Source organism: Oryctolagus cuniculus, chromosome 2, assembly GCF_051225735.1.
Source record: "Oryctolagus cuniculus isolate XC-2025 breed Fujian yellow rabbit chromosome 2, ASM5122573v1, whole genome shotgun sequence".
Taxonomy (NCBI): Eukaryota; Metazoa; Chordata; class Mammalia; order Lagomorpha; family Leporidae; genus Oryctolagus; species Oryctolagus cuniculus.
The window spans coordinates 70,529,058-70,544,948 of record NC_142868.1 but is presented as its reverse complement, the minus strand read 5'-3'; the positions used below and the strand labels follow the sequence as shown (position 1 = coordinate 70,544,948).

At 40.2% G+C, this 15,891-nt stretch overlaps 1 protein-coding gene across 1 annotated transcript in view; it reads left to right on the top strand.

Annotated features, from left to right (window-relative positions):
• Window positions 1–15,658, top strand: part of MTNR1A (melatonin receptor 1A) — a 167,247-nt gene extending 151,589 nt beyond the window's left edge. The window contains exon 3 of the transcript XR_016229078.1: window positions 15,313–15,658. The gene's annotated coding sequence lies outside the window, so the exon portion shown is untranslated. The remainder of the gene's footprint in view (window positions 1–15,312) is intronic.
• The last annotated feature ends 233 nt before the right edge of the window (window positions 15,659–15,891 follow it).

The following is a 15,891-nucleotide window of genomic DNA, read 5'->3' as shown; positions in this document are numbered from 1 at the left end:
CAAAGCCGGAGGCATCACAATACCAGATTTCAGGACATACTACAGGGCAGTTGTAATCAAAACAGCATGGTACTGGTACAGAAACAGATGGATAGACCAATGGAACAGAATTGAAACACAAGAAATCAACCCAAACATCTACAGCCATGTTATATTTGATCAAGGATCCAAAACCAATTCCTGGAGTAAGGACATGCTGGGAAAACTGGATTTCCACGTGCAGAAGCATGAAGCAAGACCCCCACCTTTCACCTTACACAAAAATCCACTCAACGTGGATTAAAGACGTAAATTTACGACCTGACACCATCAAGTTATTAGAGAACATTGAAGAAACCCTTCAAGATATTGGCACAGGCAAAGAGTTTCTGGAAAAGACCTGGGAGGCACAGACAGTCAAAGCCAAAATCAACTATTGGGATTGCATCAAATTGAGAAGTTTCTGTACTGCAAAAGAAACAGTCAGGAAAGTGAAGAGGCCACCGACAGAATGGGAAAAAATATTTGCAAACTATGCAACAGATAAAGGGTTAATAACCAGAATCTACAAAGAGATCAAGAAACTCCACAAAAACAAAACCAACAACCCACTTAAGAGATGGGCCAAGGACCTCAATAGACATTTTTCAAAAGAGGAAATCCAAATGGCCAACAGGCACATGAAAAGGTGTTCAGGATCACTAGCAATGAGGGAAATGCAAATCAAAACCACAATTAGGTTTCACCTCACCCCGGTTAGAATGGCTCACATACAGAAATCTACCAACAACAGATGCTGGAGAGGATGTGGGGAAAAAGGGACACTAACCCACTGTTGGTGGGAATGCAAACTGGTCAAGCCACTATGGAAGTCAGTCTGGAGATTCCTCAGAAACCTGAAGATAACCCTACCGTTCGACCCAGCCATCCCACTCCTTGGAATTTATCCAAAGGAGTTTAAATTGGCAAACAAAAAAGCAGTCTGCACCCTAATGTTTATTGCAGCTCAATTCACAATAGCCAAGACCTGGAACCAACCTAAATGCCCATCAACGGTAGACTGGATAAAGAAATTATAGGATATGTACTCTTTAGAATACTATACCGCAGTAAGAAACAACGAAATCCAGTCATTTGCAACAAAATGGAGGAATCTGGAACACATCATGCTGAGTAAAGTAAGCCAGTCCCAAAGGGACAAATACCATATGTTCTCCCTGATCGGTGACAACTGACTGAACACCAAAAAGGAAACCTCCTGAAGTGAAATGGACACTATGAGAAATGGTGACTTGATCGGCATAGCCCTGACTGTTAATGAACAACTTAATACATTATCCCTCTTAGTATTTTTTTGTCTGTTCTACTTAATATGACTGGTTTAATTCTATAATTATCACACAGTTATTCTTAAGTGTTGAAAATTAACTGAAATGTGATCCCTGTTAAACATAAGAGTGGGAATAAGAGAGGGAAGAGATGTACTATTTGGGACATGCTCAAGCTGACTTGCCCCAAATGGTAGAGCTAGAAACATACCAGGGGACTCCAATTCAATCCCATGAAGGTGGCATGTACCAATGCCATCTCACTAGTCCAAGTGATCAATTTCAGTTCACAATTGATCATAATGAAAGCACTAAGAGTCAAAGGGAGCACATAAACATGTCTAGTACCTGCTAACACTAACCGATAGAATAAATAAAGGGGAGAGTGATCCAACATGGGAAGCGAGATACTCAGCAGACTCATAGAATGGCAGATGTCCTAAATAGCACTCTGGCCTCAGAATCAGCCCTAAAGGCATTCCGATCTGGCTGAAAAGCCCAGGAGCCTATTTCAGGCATGGAAAGCCAAGACACTCTGGCAAAAAAAAAAAAAAAAAAAAAAAAAAAACAAAACAAAACAAAACACCTAAATGAAAGATCTCTGTGCGTGCGATCCCAGTGGAAAGAACAGGTTCAAAGAAGGAGGTACCTTTCTCTGAAGGGAGGAGAGAACCTCCACTTTGACTATGACCTTGTCTAAACAAGATAAGAGTCGGAGAACTCAGAGGGCTTCCATAGCCTTGGAAACTCATGACTGGAGCATAGGGAGATTACTGATGCCATAGACAGGAGTGTCAATTTGTAAAGTCAACAACAGGAGTCACTGTGCACTTACTCCTCATGTAGGATCTCTGTCCTTAATGTGCTGTACATTGAGATTTAATGCTATAACGAGTACTCAAACAGTATATTTCACTTTGTGTTTCTATGGGGGTGCAAACTGTTGAAATCTTTACTTAATGCATACTAAATTGATCTTCTGTAAAAAAAAAAAAAAGAAAAGAAAGAAAAAAAGAAATTATCAATTCCCAACTTCACTCTCAGTGGGATTAAACATGACAATAGGTCTGATCTGATTTCATCATCATTTAAAAAAATCATCTATTATTTTTCACTTTATGTTTCTGTGTGGGAGCAAACTGTTGAAATCCTTATTTAATGTATACTAAGCTGATCTTCTGTATATTAAGAGAATCAAAAATGAATCTTGATGTGAATGGAAGGGGAGAGGGAGTGGGAAAGGGGAGGGTTGTGGGTGGGAGGGACGGTATGGGGGGGAAGCCATTGTAATCCGTAAGTCGTACTTTGGAAATTTATATTCATTAAATAAAAGTTAAAAAAAATCACAATAGGTCTGATCTGATTTCATCATCATTTAAAAAATCATGTATTATTTTTCACTTTATGTTTCTGTGTGGGAGCAAACTGTTGAAATCCTTACTTAATGTATACTAAGCTGATCTTCTGTATATTAAGATAATCGAAAATGAATCTTGATGTGAATGGAAGGGGAGAGGGAGTGGGAATGGGGAGGGTTGCGGGTGGGAGGGACGGTATGTGGGGGAAGCCATTGTGATCCATAAGTCGTACTTTGGAAATTTATATTCATTAAATAAAAGTTAAAAAAATTATTACCAATTCTGTTAACAATAAAGCTATGTTTCGAGTGTCAAAAAAAAACACACAAAAGCCTAGGGTAATTACTGAGGCCATAAACAAGAGTGTCAATTCGTTAAGTCAACAACAGGAGTCACTGTGCACTAACTCCTCATGTAGGATCTTTGTCATTAGTGTGCTGTACATTGAGATTTAATGCTATAACTAGTACTCAAACAGTATGTTTCACTTTATGTTTCTGTGTGGGAGCAAACTGTTGAAATCTTTACTTAATGTATGCTAAACTGATCTTCTGCATATAAAGAGAATCAAAAATGAATCTTGATGTGAATGGAAGGGGAGAGGGAGTGGATAAGGGGAGGGTTGTGGGTGGGAGGGACGGTATGGGGGGAAGCCATTGTAATCCATATTCTGTACTTTGGAAATTTATATTCATTAAATAAAAGTTATAAAAAAAACTTTTATTTAATGAATGCAAATTTCATAGGTACAGTTTTAGGAATATAGTGGTTCTTCCCCCCCATACCCACCATTCCACCCCCACTCCTGTCCCACTTCCTGCTCCCTCTCCCATCCCACTCTTCATTAAGATTCATTTTTAATTAATTTTATATACAGAAGACCAACTCTAATCTAAGTAAAGATTTCAACAATTTGCACACACACATACACACACACAAAATGTATAAAGTATTGTTTGAGAACGACCTTTGCCGTTAAATCTCATAGTACTACGACTCATTAAGAGGTCCTACATGGGGCCGGCGCTGCGGCTCACTAGGCTAATCCTCTGCCTTGCGGTGCTGGCACACCGGGTTCTAGTCCCGGTCGGGGCGCCGGATTCTGTCCCGGTTGCTCCTCTTCCAGGCCAGCTCTCTGCTGTGGCCAAGGAGTGCAGTGGAGAATGGCCCAAGTCCTTGGGCCCTGCACCCCATGGGAGACCAGGAGAAGTACGTGGCTCCTGCCATCAGATCAGCATGGTGCGCCGGCCGCAGTGCGCCGGCCGCGGCGGCCATTGGAGGGTGAACCAACGGCAAAGGAAGACCTTTCTCTCTGTCTCTCTCTCACACTGTCCACTCTGCCTGTCAAAAAATTAAAAAATAAAATAAAATAAAATAAAATAAAAAAGAGGTCCTACATTGGGAGAAAGTGCACAGTGACAGCAGTTGTTGATGTAACAATTAACACTCTTATTTATGACATCAGTGATCAGTCTTACCATGAGCTGCCAAGGCTAGGGAAGCCCTTTGTGACACAAACTCCATCGGTATTTAGACAATTCCATAAGCGACGTGGAAGTTCTCTCCTCCCTTCAGAGAAAAGTACATCCTTCTTTGATGGCCCCTTCTTCCCACTGCGGTCTCACTCACAGAGTTCTTTGACGTAGAATATTTTTTTCTAAGCTGCTTCTTAACCACTGTGCCAAAGTCCTTTCCCAATAATTAACTTTTTAAAAGTTATTTTGGGCTGGCGCTGCGGCTCACTTGGCTAATCCTCTGCCTCCAGTGCCGGCATCCTGGGTTGGGGTGCCGGATTCTGTCCCAGTTGCTCCTCTTCCAGTCCAGCTCTCTGTTGTGGCCCGGGAAGGCAGTGGAGGATGGCCCAGGTCCTTGGGCCCTGCACCCGCATGAGAGACCAGGAAGAAGCACCTGGCTCCTGGCTTCAGATCCACGCAACACACTGGCTGTAGTGGCCACTTGGAGGGTGAACCAATGGAAAAGGAAGACCTTTTTTCTATCTCTATCTCTCTCTCTCTCACTGTCTAACTCTGCCTGTCAAAAAATTTAAAAATAAATAAATAAAGTTATTTTGAATCTGCATACCATCCTTTTCCCTACCCTTCAGGACTAATAATTTTGGTATGTTGAGATCACCCATAAATATTTCTAAAAGAATGCTAGACTTTAGGGTAGAAAAGAATAAATTCTATTATGTATACTCTCTCTGATGACATGCAGAGAAATTGAATTTCTAGGGCAAGTTAGGATTAGTTTCACTCAAGTTTATAAATAAAACTCAAAATGAAGCATAAACTGGAAATAAAGATATTTAATTAAAGTAATTAAGGTATTACAATGTTTTAAAATGTAAAATGTAAAAATTGATTGTTAAATTAATGAAGGTCCTGCAATGGACGTTTGTAGTTCTACAAAAAGACTGCCTGTTAATATTTGAAATTCTGTAACTTGTCTTTCACTCTATTTTCAGAGGAGCGATTCACTGTGAAAAATTTGCAGAACAGGATGACAACCAAGTGCAAATTCACAATAGGGAATGAATGACTTATCTTAAGAAATCAAGAGCAGATTCTGATGATCAAGGGATTTCTCCCAAAAAGATGTGGGAGCTTAAAGGAAGGGTGGTGATGAGAACCAGAATATGCCATCCCAAAATATGCCTCTTTGGCATATGAATTATTTTGACCAAAAAGTAAAGGAGAAATAGTAGATGCAGGAAAAGTACTTTACTACCCCCTAACTGCCTAAAAGCAGAGTACAAATTCCCATTTTGTAAATAAAGTTTGTATTCGTAAAGAAAATTTCCATTTGTAAAGTTTACTCTATATCAGGAAAAGAACTGTTCTCCACTCCTAGGAGACAGTTCTTATCACCTGAGAGACTCTTACCTGCATCCCAAGACAAGGTGTATTGACTATATACATCTCTTCCCCTCCCCTTCTCATACTTTGCATTTCCTATTTAGAATCCCAAAGCCCAGTTTTCCTTCATTAATCTTAAGATGGTATATAAGCCTCAATCATCTGGCATCCTCAAATTTCATTTCTTTGTGAAACTCTCATGAAGAAATGTGTAGTTAAAATGTTTTTTTTTTCTTTTATTGACCTTTTATCAGTTTGATTTGGAGGTCCTAAGTGCAGGCGGAGGAAAACTATTTCCCCTACAATGGAAATCTGTAAGACAAATTTTCTTTTACAATTTTAATTTCCATAAATTTAACAGTAGATGACAAAGTCTATACCTAAACTGACCAAGAATTGAATGGATGACTCAGGCAAAAATAATTTACTCTTGATCATATAGAATGATATCTGTCTATATCGGTAAGAGTTGCCCTTTAAACAGATCATTATTTATTTAATTTCAGGGGAAACTTTATTAAAATATTAATTTGTTAGGATGTTGTGTTGCATAGGGTTACAGAAAGCAATATATGTGTCTTCAAATCATCAGCAACTCTGCTCTGACATCCTCACAGACAGTAATGAGGCTGTGCTGCTTGTCAGGAAAGACATTACTACTTCCTACTACTTCCTGTGGCTTGGAGACCCTTGAAGCTTTTATTTTGCTCCAGGCTCTAGCCAGTCATATTTTCTGAAGCTTCTCATTATGTTAGCTTGCTCTGAACATTCTTCCTTCCCACCACACAAGGGAAGAACTGTTTGGTGTTTTATTTATCTGCAAAAATTCAGAGAGTGATGTTAGCCACACACAGAAGCTGCCTGTCAGTCATGTGGATCTCCACATGGCTGAATTCCAGATGGAACATGGTGATAGTTATCTTTTCAGAGAATATGGGAGCCCTTGTCTGAATGTTTACTGATTTACTTCATGTGATTACATATAACCAGTCTCTTTAATAAGGTCTGTGTCAGTTTCTGCCTGATCCCCAAGTCTGATTATCAAAAGGACTATCTTCCTTCTAAATAGGAATCATTTTACTGGACTCTAAACTCTGAGTTTGGAGATTATGTTTTTCTCATTCGCTTTGAAGGAGTTTACCCCCAAGCATGCTGTTGTGTCATAAGAATTATTTTGAGTTGAAAGCATTGAAAAAGGAGACACAAAGAAAACTCTTTACTTACACCCCCAGGATGATTTTTAAGTGCTTTTTTTCTTTCAAAAGGTCTTTATTTTTATTTATGAAAGAGAGAGAGAGGGAGAGAGGAAGAAAGAGAGAGAGCAATAGATGGAGAGAGGGAGAGAGGGAGAGAGAGCTTTAATCTACTCGTTCATGCCCCAAATGTCTGCAGCTGCCTGGAGGCTGAAGCTGGGGCCAAGAACTCAACCCAGAGCTCCCTCAGTGGTGACAGCAATCCAAGCACTAGAGCCATGACCTGTTGTCTCCGAGGGTCTGTATTGGTAAGGAGCTAGAATCAGACGTCAGAGCCAGGAATGGAACCCAGGTACTCCAATGTGGGGAAAGGGTGTCCTAATAGACATCTTAGCTTTTAGGCCAAATGCCCACCCCACCAAGATGATTTTTCATCATCATTGATAACTCTAGACCCTGTCTGCTCAGAGAATCCGCTGCACCTGCGTGAACCCAAACCACACCCTGACTATGGTAAAGAACCCCCCCATCAGTAAAAGGTAGCCACTCAGAGTTGGAAAAATTTGGTGAAGACTCTGTATCAGCCCCTGAGCCCTGCAAGAACTCACCTCCCCAGCCTGCTCAGACCCAGCCTGTGGATTGTACAATCTTTCTCTGTGCATAAATCCTGTCTTCCCATTGGCCTCTGTCTTTGTTTAAAACTTGAATTCTTTCCTGCATTAGTGACAAGAACATGGGCCCCTTGCACTCAAACCCAAGCCTCCAACAGTAACCACAAGGCTAAACACCTGCATCATATTTTATGTCATGAAGAAATATTCACAATAATAAGCAAGACATAAGTGCTATCCCCATGCTGACTACTGTTTTCCATAGGCATTATTTAGACCAAAGTGTGCTCTGGCAGGATCTGGGATGTTAAAGGTAGCCAGTTTATAAAAGACTTTTTGTACCACTTCATCATCCCCTTGAAAACTCACAGAAAGTTTTCCCAGCATAAGAGTGATCTGCCAAATTGAGCATCAGAGATAGCTTTCTTCTTTGATAATGAGTGTTTCCAAATTTTGTATGTACCAAATGTGTCTAATATACCATCTACTCACTAGGAAAATTTTTGTGAAAAGGAATCTTCTGAAATGTTTTTTATTTGGTGCTGAAATTTATTAAGGTATTTTTATTTTGAAATTGAAATTTTTAAATCTATTCCTTGATTTGAATGGCAGAGACACAGAAATAGTTCTTCCATCTGCTTTCACTCCCCAAATACCCACAATAACTTAGATTAGACCAGGCTAAAACCAGGAGCCCAGAATTCAATTTGGGTTTCCCACAAGGGTGGCAGAATCCAACTGTTAGTTGGCAGAAAGGAGCTGAGATCTGACAGCCCCAGCATAACTGTGGTTCAGCTGCTGTGGGTGATCAGTTGAGAGCTCTGGGAAACCTATGTGGTAGTACTATCCACTGTTGGACAGCTCCAGCTCCCTTGTGGCATTGGAGACTGCTGATTGAGAGCATTAGGTGATCTGTGGTTTGACAGTTGATGCTCCACCCACCGTGGGAAGGTTCTGACTGCACAACTTGCTGCCAGACAACTGTAGCTGACCCCTGCTTAACAGCCCAGCCTGATGGTCTTGTCAGTCCATGTGACAACTCCTTTTCTGTGCATCACCTAGCCTCCCCTTTTCCCTGTAGGAGAAACCTCAAGTTCTACAATGTTACAAAACTGGAACCAGTACCAAATGGAAATATTTAACATGGCTGCAGAATGTAGCCCTGTGATGACTTTTAGGTCATCATAATAAATTACAGTGGGGGCACTCCCACTCCCATCATACACCTGATACCATGACACACCCGCTATTTCAAAAAAAAAAAAAGGGCACAGAAATGGGTGGCACTCAATCCCCACCCCAACTGCACATTCAATTAAGTTCTACCCCAGGTATTATCCAATATACCTCCTGCCTAACCCTGGTAGACAGTTTGTGTGTGTATGTGAATGTGTATATATATGTGTGTGTGTGTGTGTGTGTGCATGTGTTTTCCCCCTTGTTTGGGGTCTTTCTGTGTTTTGGTGTTTTGTTCATTTCTCTTTCTTTCAAGCCTACCTGCACTTTACCTTTGCTTTGAATAAATCCTGTTTGTTTCCTATCACATCTTTTTTTTCAACTTTTATCAAATAAATACAAATTTCCAAGGTACAGCTTTTGGATTACAATGGCTTCCCCGCCCCATAACCTCCCTCCAACCCGCAACCCTCCCATCTCCCACTCCCTCTCCCATTCCATTCACATCAAGATTCATTTTCAATTATCTTTCTATACAGCAGATCGACTCAGTATATATTAGGTAAAGATTTCAACAGTTTGTACCCACACAGAAACACAAAGTACAAAGTACCGATGGGTACTAGTTATAGCATTAATTCACATGGTACAACACATTAAGGACAGAGATCCTACATGGGGAGTAAGTGCACAGTGACTCCTGTTGTTGATTTAACAATTGACAATCTTGTTTATGGCGTCACTAATCACCCTAGGCTCTTGTCATTAACTGGCAAGGCTATGGAGCATTTTGAGTTCACCAACTCTGATCTCATTTAGACAAGGTCATAATAAAAGTAGAAGTTCTCAACTCTCTTCAGAGAAAGGTACCTCCTTCTTTGAAGGCCCATTCTTTCCACTGGGATCTCACTCGCGGAGATATTTCATTTAGGGTTTTTTTTTTTTTTTTAATCCAGAGTGTCTTGGCTTTCCATGCCTGAAATACTCTCATAGGCTATTTAGCCAGATCGGAATGCCTTAAGAGCTGATTCTAAGGCCAGAGTGCTGTTTAGGACATCTGCCATTCTATGAGTCTACTGTGTATCCCACTTCCCATGTTGGATCATTCTCTCCTTCTTAATTCTATCAGTTAGTATTAGCAGACACTAGTTTTGTTTATGTGAAGCCTTTGACTCTTAGACCTATCATTATAATCAATTGTGAACTGAAACTGATCACTTTGACTAGTGAGATGGCATAGGTACATGCCATGTTGATGGGGTTGAATTGGAATCCCCTGGAATGTTTTTAACTCTACCATTTGGGGCAAGTTAGCTTGAGTATGTCTCAAATTGTACATCTCCCCCCTCTCTTATTCCCACTCATATTTAACAGTGATCACTTTTCATTTAAATTTAAACACCTAAGAATAATTGTGTGTTAATTAAAGAGTTCAACCAATAGTATTAAGTAGAACAAAAAAATACTGAAAGAGATAAAGTATTAAGTTGTTCAACAAAAGTTAGGACAACAGCTGATCAAGTCACTGTTTCTCATAGTGTCCATTTCACTTCAACAGGTTTCCTTTTTGGTGCTCAGTTAGTTGTCACCGATCAGGGAAAACATATGATATTTGTCCCTTTCGGTCTGGCTTATTTCACTTAGAATGATGTGTTCCAGATTTCTCCATTTTGTTGCAAATGAGCAGATTTCATTGTTTTTTTTTTTTTTTACTGCTGTATAGTAGAGTACATGTCCCATAATTTCTTTATCCAGTCTACTGTTGATGGGCATTTGGGTTGGTTCCTGGTCTTAGCTACTGTGAATTGAGCTGCAATAAACATTAAGGTGCAGACAGCTTGTTTGTTTGCCAATTAAATTTCCTTTGGGTAAATTCCAAGGAGTGGGATGGCTGTGTTGTATGGTAGGGTTATATTCAGGTTTCTGAGGAATCTCCAAACTGACTTCCATAGTGGCTTGACCAGTTTGCATTCCCACCAACAGTGGGTTAGTGTCCCTTTTTCCCCACATCCTCACCAGCATCTGTTGTTGGTAGATTTCTGTATGTGAGCCATTCTAACCGGGGTGAGGTGAAACCTAATTGTGGTTTTGATTTGCATTTCCCTGATTGCTAGTGATCCTGAACATTTTTTCATGTGCCTGTTGGCCATTTGGATTTCCTCTTTTGAAAAATGTCTACTGAGGTCTTGGCTCATCTCTTAAGTGGGTTGTTGGTTTTGTTTTTGTGGAGTTTCTTGATCTCTTTGTAGATTCTGGTTACTAACCCATTATCTGTAGCATAGTTTGCAAATATTTTTCCCATCCTGTAGGTTGCCTCTTCACTTTCCTGACTGTTCCTTTGCAGTACAGAAACTTCTCAATTTGATGCAATCCCAATAGTTGATTTTGGCTTTGACTGCGTGTGCCTCCGGGGTCTTTTCAAAAAAGTCTTGGCCTGTGCCTATATCTTGCAGGGTTTCTCTGATGTTCTCTTATAATTTGATGGTGTTGGGTCGTAGATTTAGATCTTCACTGCATGTTGAGTGGATTTTTGTGTAAGGTGTAAGGTAGGAGTCTTGCTTCATGCTTCTGCATGTGGAAATCCAGTTTTCCCAGCACCATTTATAGAATAGACTGACCAGGAATTTTTTTATATCCTTGATCAAATATAAGATGGCTGTAGATGTTAGAATTGATTTCTGGTTCAAAGCATATATTAGAAATATCTTTGGGAAAATGGCAGGGCAAAGTTGCTACTTACCAATAGTCACATTGAATGTTAATGGCCTCAACTCTCCAGGTAAGAAACACAGACTGGCTGAATGGATTAAGGAACAAAACCCATCTATTTGCTGCTTACAGAAACACATCTTTGCAACAAAGATACATGCAGACTCAAAGTGAAAGGTTGGAAAAGATACTATATGCCAATAGAAACCAGAAAAAAAAGCTGGTGTAGCCTTCCTAATATCAGACAAAATAAACTTTAACACAAAAATTGTTAAGAGAGACAAAGAGGGACACTATATAATGATTAAGGTTCAGTTCAACAAGAAGATGTAACTATTATCAGTGTATATGCACCTAATTACAGGGCACCGGTTTATTTAAAAGATATGTCAAGGGACTTAAAGGGAGACTTAGATTCCAATACAATAGTACTGGGGGACTTCAATACTCCACTCTCAAAAATAGATAGATCAACCGGACAGGGACAGAGGACCAACAAGGAAACAGCAGATATAAATGACACCATTGCCCAAATGGATCTAACAGATATCTACAGAACTTTCAATCCTACATCTAAAGACTTCACATTCTTCTCAGCAGTGCATGGAACCTTCTCTAGGATTGACCACATACTAGGCCATAAAGCAAGTCTCAGCAAATTCAAAAGAATTAGAAGCATACCATGCAGCTTCTCAGACCACAGTGGAATGAAGTTGGAAATTAGCAACTCAGGAATCCCTAGAGCATATGCAAACACATGGAGACTGAACAACATGCTTCTGAATGAACAATGGGTCATAGAAGAAATCAAAAGAGAAATCAAAAACTTTCTGGAAGTAAATGAGGATAACAACACAACATATCAAAACTTATGGGGTACAGCAAAAGCAGTGTTAAGTGGAAAGTTTATAGCAATAGGTGCCTATATCAAGAAATTGGAAAGGCACCAAATAAACGAGCTTTCAATGCATCTCAAGAATCTAGAAAAACAGCAGCAAACCAGACCCAAAACTAGTAGGAGAAGACAAAGAATTAAAATCAAAGAAGAAATCAACAGGATTGAATCCAAAAAAAAAAAACATTGCAATAGATCAGCCAAGTGAAGAGCTGGTTTTTTGAAAAAAAATGAACAAAATTGACACCCTATTGGCCCAACTAACTAAAAAAAGAAGAGAAAAGACCCAAATCAATAAAATCAGAGATGAAAAGGGAAATGTAACAACAGACATTACAGAAATAAAAAGAATCAGTAGAAGTTAATACAAAGAGTTGTATGCCAGCAAACAGGAAAATCTATCAGAAATGGATAGATTCCTGGACACATGCAACCTACCCAAGTTCAACCATGAAGACATAGAAAACCTAAAAACACCCATAACTGAGACAGAAATTGATTCAGTAATAAAGGCCCTCCCAACAAAGAAGAGCCCAGGACCAGATGGATCCACTGCTGAATTCTACCAGACATTTAAAGAAGAACTAACTCCAATTCTTCTCAAACTATTCAGGACAATCGAAAAAGAGGGAATCCTCCCAAATTCTTTCCATGAAGCCAGCATCACCTTAATCCCTAAGCCTGAAAAATATGCAGCACTGAAAAAAATTACAGACCAATATCCCTGATGAAGATAGACACCAAAATCCTCAATAAAATTCTGGCCAATAGAATGCAACATCATATCAGAAAGATCATCCTCCTAAACCAAGTGGGATTTATCCCTGGTATGCAGGGATGGTTCAGTGTTGGCAAATCGATCAATGTGATGCACCACATTAATAAACTGCAGTGGAAAAACCATATGATTATCTCAATAGATGCAGAGAAAGCATTCGACAAAATACAATACCCTTTCATTATGAAAACTCTAAGCAAATTGGGTATAGAAGGAACATTCCTCAATACAGTCAAAGCAATTCATGAAAAACCCATGGCCAGCATCCTATTGAATGGGGAAAAGTTGAAAGCATTTCCGCTGAGATCTGGTACCAGGCAGGGATGCCCACTCTCACCACTGCTATTCAATATAGTTCTGGAAGCTTTAGCCAGAGCCATTAGGCAAGAAAAAGAAATTAAAGGGATACAAATTGGGAAAGAAGTCAAACTATCCTTCTTTCCAGATGAGATGATTCTTTTTTTTTTTTTTTTTGACAGGCAGAATTAGACAGTGAGAGAGAGAGAGAGAGACAGAGAAAAAGGTCTTCCTTCTCCATTGGTTCACCCCCCAAATGGCCACCATGGCTGGCGCACTGTAGTTGGCGCCCTGTGCTGATCCAAAGCCAGGAACCAGGTGTTTCCTTCTGGTCTCCCATGTGGGTGCAGGGCCCAAGCACTTGGGCCATCCTCCACTGCCTTCACGGGCCATAGCAGAGAGCTGGACTGGAAGAGGAGCAACCGGGACAGAATCCGGCACCCCGACCAGGACTAGGACCCGGTGTGCCAGTGCTGCAGGTAGAGAATTAGCCAAGTGAGCCATGGCACCGGCCCTTTGTAGTGTTCTGATGTGAAGTCAGCTGTGTGTCTATTTGGAATTCCTCTGAAACTAATCTGGTGTTTTTCTTGTGCACATTTAGAATCTTTATGTTTTACTGTGGAAAGTTTGACTACAATGTATGGTGGTGAAAATATTTTCTGGTCAAGTCTGTTAGGAATTTTATGTGCTTTCTCTATTTGGACATCCCTGTCTTTCTCCAAATTGGGGGTATTTTCTATAATTATTTTTTCTAAATAGGCTTTCTAGTCTATTCTCTCTATCCACACCTTCAAGGACTCCTAAGACCCATATGTTGTGTTGTTTGATAGTATCACATATATATCCAACACGGTTTTTAAGTTTTTTCTTTTTTTTGTTTGTTTGACTGTAAGATCTCCAAAGATATGAATTCTAGTTAGGATATTCTCTTTTTATTTTGCCTCACCAAGTCTGCTGTTAATGCTTTCCACTTCATTTTTTATTTCACCTATTGAATTCTTCATTTCTAATATTTCATTTTGATTTCTCTAATAAAATCTCAGTATCATGAAAACTATTTTCGTTCATATCATGTAAGGTTTTCTTTAGTTCATATATTTGCTTCTGATGCTTTTAGTAGTTGTATGATTAATTTTTTGAATTCTGTTTCCAGCATTTCCTCAATCTCTTCATCTTCACATTCTAATATTGAAATTTTGTGTTCCTTTGGAAGGGTCATGTTGTCTTCCTTATTCTTGTTTCTTGAATTTTTGCATTGTTTTTGGGCATTTTGGGTGTTGATTTTTTTCCCTCTGATAGCTTTTATCTCTGTGGCTTAGTGGGATATCTGTACTTTCATTGAATATTAAGAGGTGTGTGATGGGTGTGGCCAGGGAAATCTGGTCAGTGCTCTAGGGTGGAACAACTATCCAGGGTAACACCCAAGTCCGCATGGTGGATCTCAAATTCTGGGTAGCAGCCCAGTGTGTTCCATGTACTACTTTAACTGCACAAGTGATCCAGGCAGTCTTCACTGTGAGCAAGGTGAGCATGTAGCATGTTGAGCTGCTCCCAGTGATTGCCCAGAGTCCTAGCTGTACCTTCTCATGTAGCCACTGACTCCCCACTGTCTCAACACATGAGGCTGCCACAATTGCTGGGTGCAGACATTTTTCTTTGTTCTGCCAGCCTGCTTATTCAACAGAGATTCAGATGTTCCCAGAAATGGCTCTGCCTACATGTCTTTGTTGATCCTGGGAAGCTGTGGGCACCTCCCTGTCATACGTGGTTGCCCAGCCACCTCCAAGCTAGGCTCAAAGTCAGTGGGGACTGCAGATTGTTCCCTCCATGGAATTACAGGATCACACGCATACACAAGAGCCACTGGTCGAATGTGGCTCCACCACTGCCACCAGTACTGCTGTGAAGGCAGCTTCCTGTCTCAGCCAGTTGCTGTGCATGTGCACAGTTGCTGTCCAGACCCAGAATGGCACCTGCCCTGTCTCAGTTGGGCAGTGGGCACTGTTGGGGGAAAGTTTGCATGAGACAGACGTGTCCCCTCTACTTCTGGTGGACCCATGGGTAACGGCTAGCCCCCAAGACTCCAGACCAGACTCATGCCATGCTCTCCATCTGGTTGTATTGCCACAGGTTGCTGCAGTCCAGTCTCACTGCCGTCTCCAAGCTGCCACCTACTCTGGCTCCTGGCTCTCGGCCGCTGAAGTCATGTGCTGCACCTGCATTGGTGCTGTGTGTCCATACCCTCCACACAGGTCCATGGGGTTCCTCCTTCTTTTGTAGGATTTCCAGTGTGTTTTTCTCTCCAATTCTCCTCTGGAAGTGCACTTCATACACCCCTTTCTTTCACTGTTTATCCCTAGACTAGTGAATCATGTCTCTCCATAATCCGCCACCTTGGAATCTCCTAGTTTGGACTTTCTATTCTTGTTTTTCATATATCAACAATATGTACAAATGTATACAAGTAATGTATGTATTAGGTTTTCAATTTTATAGAAATAGAATAAAAATTTATATTATCTTACAACTATATGTTTCAATGGATATTGTTTCAGAGACTATTTGGATACATTTCTCTAATTTATCTGCTTTTAAAGCCCATTGCTTTATTATATAACAATTCATTCATTTTTTACAACTTTATATGTAAAATAAACTTATTTTTCACCTCTACAAAGAATGACCTAATGGACATTGTTGGAGAAATAT